We start from the raw sequence: 6077 nt of genomic DNA, 5'->3' as shown, positions 1-6077 counted from the left end.
ACTGACAATTGCAGCTGCTCCCCATTGGCTGGCACTGCCTCCTCTCCCCTCTTTCTCTTTCTCTCCTCTCTCTCTCTCTCTCCCCCCCCCACCACCCCAACACACACACACCCACCTTTGGAAATGACTAACAAAGTTTCCTGCTGAAATTAACGAAGGTTAAAGAATCTGTTCAGGATCTCACTGAACCCTCCAGTCGGGTAGGTCATGATACCTTGCTGCAGCTTTATAAATCCAACTGTTTTGTTGCTAATTTGCAAACTTGTTCCAATGCTGTTTAATCTGAACTCTGGAGGGTTTTTTTTGCCAATGATTAACTGGTGTTATGCCTGCAACCCAACAGGTTCTCATTCCTGGGTTTTGCTTTAATTTCATTGATTTGCAGTTTAATACAATTCAGTCTAATAAATCAGATAGAAATTGCCATTTCATGCAGCTTCTGCTGGCTGAGACTTCTGTTTAAGGTTTCCTGAGTTTGAAAAAGTCCAATATATCTATGAGCACCAGGTTACAGCAAAACTGATCTTGACAGTGAAGCACCCCTCAATTGACTATCCTCCTGACCCTCTAACTAGAGTTCACTCGTGAAGATAAACCAGTTGGCTGAGATATTGAAGAGTCTGATTGTTGAGGCCAATTTGATTTTCTCTCTCACACCCTGCCTTCAGTCATAATATTGGATTTTAATTGAGGATGTTTCCTATGTGAAGAGAAGAAGATTGGTGAAAACAAATGTAGGCCCTTTACAGTCAGAGAAAGAGGGAATTCATAATGAGGAACAAAGAAATGGCTGACCAACCAAATACATACTTTGGTTCTGCCTTCAGAAAGGAGGACACAACATAGCAGAAATATTGGGGAACACAGAGTTTAGTGAGGGAGGAACTGAAGGAAATCAGTATTAGTAGGGAAATGGTATTGGAGAAATTGAAGGCCAATAATTACTGAGTGCCTGATGATCTACATCCCAGAGTATTTAAGGAAATGGCCCGAGAAATAATGGATGCATTGGTGTTCATCTTCCAAGATTCCAAGGATGGTAGCCAATGTAACCCCATTATTTAAAAAATGAGATAGAGAGAAAACAAAATTATAGACCAGTCAGCCTGATGTTGGTAGTGGGGAAAATGCTACAGTGCATTAGCAAGGATTTTATAGCATAACACTTGGAAAACAGTGGCAGAATCAGAGAGAGTTACAAAATAGGATTTATGAAAGGGAAATCGTGCTTGATAAATTACTGGAATTCTTTGAAGATGTAACTAGTCGAATTGATGAGGTGGAGCCAAACGCTATGGTTTACTTGGACTTTCAGAAGACTTTTGACAAAATCCCACCAGAGATTAGCATGTAAAATTGAAGCATGTAGGATTGGGGATAGTGTATTGAGATGAGTAGAAAACTGGTTGGCAGACAGGAAAGCAAGTGTTGGAATGAATGGACATTTTTTCAAATGGCAGGCAGTAGCTAGTGGGATACTGCAGGAATTGGTGCGAGGATCCCAGCTATTCTCAACATATATTTTAGGTGAGGATAAATGCAATATCTCCAAATTTGCAGATAACACAGCTGGGTGGGAGGGTGAGCTGTGAGGAGGATGCAGCGATGCTAGTGTGATTTGGACAAATACATGGCAGATGTAATACAATGTGGATTAATGGTTATTCACTTTGGTAGCAAAAACAGGAAGGCAGATTATCTGGCTATAAATTGAGAGGGAATGTGCAACGAGACCTGGGTATCCTCATACATCAGTCGTTGAAGGTAAACATGTAGGTGCAGCAGGTGGTAAAGAAGCCAAATGGTATGTTGGCCTTTATCATGAGAGGATTCAAGTACAGGATGAGGAATGTCTTGCTGCAATAATCAAGCCTTGGTGAGACCACACTTGGAATATTGTGTGCCGTTTTGGTCTTCTTATCTAAGGAAGGATGCTCTTGCTATAGAGGGAGTGCAGCGATGGTTTACCAGACTGATTCCTGGGATGGCAGGACGGACATACAAGGAGAGATTGAGTTGGTTAAGATTATGTTCACTGGAGTTTGGAAGAACGAAGGGGAGGGGAAATCTCAGAGACCCATAAAATTCTAACAGGACTAAACAGGGTAGATGCAGGAAAGATGTTCCTGATGGTCCAGAATCAGGGATCATAGTCCAAGGATAATAGGTGAACCTTTTAGGACTGAGCTGAGGAGAAATTTCTTCATCCAAAGTGTGGTGAACCTATGGAATTCACTAGCACAGAAAGCAGTTGAGGCCAAAACATGATATGCTTTCAAGAAGGAGTTAGATATAGCTCTTGGGAATAATGGGATCGAGGGATTTGGGGGAAAGGTGGGACCAGGCTTTTGAGTTGCTGAGCAGCCATGACCATTATGAATGACGGAACAGGTTTGAAGGGCCAAATGGCCTACTCTTGCTCCTATTTTCTGTGTTTCTATGTTTATCTCATTTGGCTATTTTCTTACTGGTACAGGGTACTGGATGGTACTGGCTTACTTTCATCTTGGTCATGACATCCTTTTATAAACTAGACTACTCCACCAGCCATTGTGTCAGACTAAGGAACATCTCTTTATTGCTGTGTTTTTCTGCCTGCTTTCAAGTAATTCCACTCCATACTTACTTTTTCTTACTCATTTTTGGAATGAGAGGGTCACTGACCAGGTCAGTATGTATTGTCCATCGCTAATTGGTCTTGAAGATGTGGTGAGCTACCTTGCTGCTGAACAAGTGGTGGAGATACACCACAGTGCTGATGGGAGTTCAAGGATTATCACACAGCATTGGTGAAGGAATAGCAATAGTGTTTTAAGTCAGGGTGGTGTATGATTTGGAGGAGAGCTTGCAGGTGGTCGTATTCTCAAGCATGCACTGTCTTTGTCTTAAGTTGTAGAAGAAGGTTTTGGAAGGTGCTGTCCAAGGAGCTTTGGTGAATTATTGCAGTGCATCTTGCAAATGGTGTACACTTTTACTACTGTGTGTTAAGGGTAAAGGGAGTGAATGTTTCATTGCCAATCAAGTGAATCTTGGATGATGTCAAGCTTCTTGAGTGTTGTTGAAGCTGCAGTCATCAAGGCAAGCGGAGAATATTGCATTGCACAACTGACTTGTGCCTTGTAGATAATTGGCTCTGGGGAGTTGGGAAATGAGTCATGTGGAATTCAGGTCCTTGACCTTCTGTAGTCTCAGTATTTATACGTTACTTCAGTACGTTTACCATTTATATAAATGATTTGGATGAAGGGATGACTGCCAAATTTTCTGGTGACACAAATGGGTAGGAAAGTAAGTTGTGAGGAGGACACAAGGCTACAAAAAGATATGGACAGCTTAACTCAGTCAGCAAAGATCTGGTAAGTAGAGTATAATGTGGGAAAACGTGAAATTATTCCGTTTGTCCAGTTAAGTTTCTGGTTGATGGAAACTTCTGAAGTTGATGTTGGGGGGTTCAGCAATGGTAATGCTGTTGAATGGAAGGTGGTTAGTTCTCTTTTCTCAAAGGGCATATAGTCTCAGCCAAATTGGAATACTGCTCTTTTAGTCCATGTTTGGGCCAAGCATGCAACTGCTATTTTAGCTTTGATGTAATGGGCTCCTAATTTCCACAAGCAATTTCTTTTGCTGCAGTCTTTTTAGATATTTCTCAAAGTCCAAAAAGCTACAACTTGTGCGATTGATCTATACTTAATGTCCTCAAAAATTATTTAAGCTTGAATAATACAGGCCATTATAAGTAATTATAATGCGGCACAGTGGTTAGCATTGTTGCCTCACAGCGCCAGGGACCCGGGTTCGATTCCTGGCTTGGGTTGCTGTCTGTGTGGAGTTTGCACATTCTCCCCGTGTCTGTGTGGGTTTCCTCTGGGTGCTCCGATTTCCTCCCACACTCGAAAGATGTACAGGTTCAGTGGATGGGCCATACTAAGTTGCCTCTTAGTGTCAGGGGGACTAGTTAGGGTAAATGCATGGGGTTATGGGGATAGGGCCTGGGTGGGATTGTGGTCGGTGCAGACTCCATGGGCCAAATGGCCTCCTTCAGCACTGTAGGATTCAATTAATGTGGTGTAGTATTTTCCACCCTCCAATCCTTTTGAAAAGTTCCCACCTCCAGTGAAAATTGCAAAGTCATAGCTTTCTACTGTTACTTGTTAGCACCTTCAATAGGTTTACAATTTATATAAATGACTTGGATGAAAGGATGGTTGCCAAATTTTCTGATGACACAAATGGGTAGGAAAGTAAGTTGTGAAGAGGACAAGAGGCTCCAGAAAGATAGGAATAGTTCAGTGAGTGAGCAAATGGAGAATAACGTGGGAAAATGTGAAATTGTTCATTTTGGCAGGAAAAATAAAAAATAAGTATATCATCTAAATGGTGAGAAATTGCAGAGCTGCAAGATGGAAAGGGATCTGGGTGTCCACGTGCATAAATTACAAACGGTTAGTATGTAGGTATAGCAATTAGGAAAAGTAATGTTTTCATTTATTGCAAGAGAAATTGAATACAAAAGGTTATGCTTCAGTTATACAGATCCCTAATGAGGCCACATCTGGAGTATCGTGTACAGTATTGGTCACCTTATTTAAGGAAGAATGTAAATGAATTGGAAAGCAGTTCAGAGAAGATTTACAAGACTAATACCTGGAATGGGTGGGTTGTCACATGAAGAAAGAAGCCCAGCCTGTCCAAACTATTGGCTGGAATTTTAAGAGCAAGAGGCAATTTGATTGAAACACATAAGATCCTGAGGGGTCTCTACGGGATGTGGAAAGGATGTTTCTTCTTGTGGGAGAATCTGGAACTAGGGGTCCCTGTTTAAAAAATAAGGGGGACACCCATTTGAAATTTGAGATGAGTTGTAATTCTTTTTCTCTGGGTTGAGAGTTTTTGGAACTTCCTTCCACATTAATTCCCAGTTTTGAGTGCACTAGTGGCAAGGCCAGACCTTCTGCCTCTTGAGTTACTGAAACAGCTACCTGCAAATGTCTCCAGGTCGTTAGTCCAGTAACATGACTATGATGGCACTGTAATCCCAAAACATGACCTTTTTTTATTCATTCGTGGGACATGGGTATCGCTGGCTGGCCAGCATTTATTGCCCATCCCTTAGGCAGTTGAGAGTCTACCACATCGCTGTGGCTCTGGAATGACGTGTAGGCCGAACCAGGCAAGGATGGCAAGATTTTCTTCCCTAAAGGACATTGGTGAACTAGATGGGCTTTTTCGACAATCAACAATGGTTTCACGGTCATCTATAGATTCTTAATTCCAGGTATTTTTTTATACAATTCAAATTCCACCATCTGCCATGGCAGGATTTGAACCTGGGTCCCGAGAACATTAGCTGAGTTTCTGGATTAATATCTAGTGATAATATCACTAGGCCGTTGGTTCCCCTTGAGCAACTGAAACTGTTTCCTTCCTCATTTTTTCACAAATACAAGAATTAAAATCGATAGCAGAGCATATATTATGTATTAAAAATACTTGGGGTTCCCAAGGTTCTGAAGAGAATGTACGAAAAGTTCACACTATAAGTGTAACGTTGTATGACACTGAAAACAATTTGTGTCACCTGATAGTTTCAAGAATTATGCTTCAACTACATTTGCCTTCTAAAATATTGATTATTGCCTTGCAGAGACTGGCATAACAAACACTCACTGTGTTGCATAACATTTTTGAAAAAACTGAAAATGAATGTCTTGTTCAAAGCCAAGGTTATAACATAAAGCCACTTTAGCAGGCAGTTTTTCAATACTAGCCCTTTCTGTGATTGTGTGGTGGGGATGAAAGGAAAAAAACTAACCCTAGTGTTACACCTTAGATTGTCAGAAGAACAATATTTACTATTGGAAATAGAGGTGCCAGGTCTATGCCCTTTCGTGCAAAGAATTAACATAATCTCTTAAAATTATCTTAAACCACACAACTGCCTCACCCACGAGAAATATAGGGAAACGGTACTGATAAATTAACAAGTAAAACAGCATGAGTCCAACATCGGGTGGCAACACAAAATATACACTCCCCAATTCCATCACAAGAGGAGTCTGCTGAAACAACAGCAATGT

This window comes from Mustelus asterias, chromosome 4, assembly GCF_964213995.1.
Source record: "Mustelus asterias chromosome 4, sMusAst1.hap1.1, whole genome shotgun sequence".
NCBI lineage: Eukaryota > Metazoa > Chordata > Chondrichthyes > Carcharhiniformes > Triakidae > Mustelus > Mustelus asterias.
The sequence above is the reverse complement of the archived record's forward strand: the minus strand, read 5'-3'. Positions refer to the sequence as shown.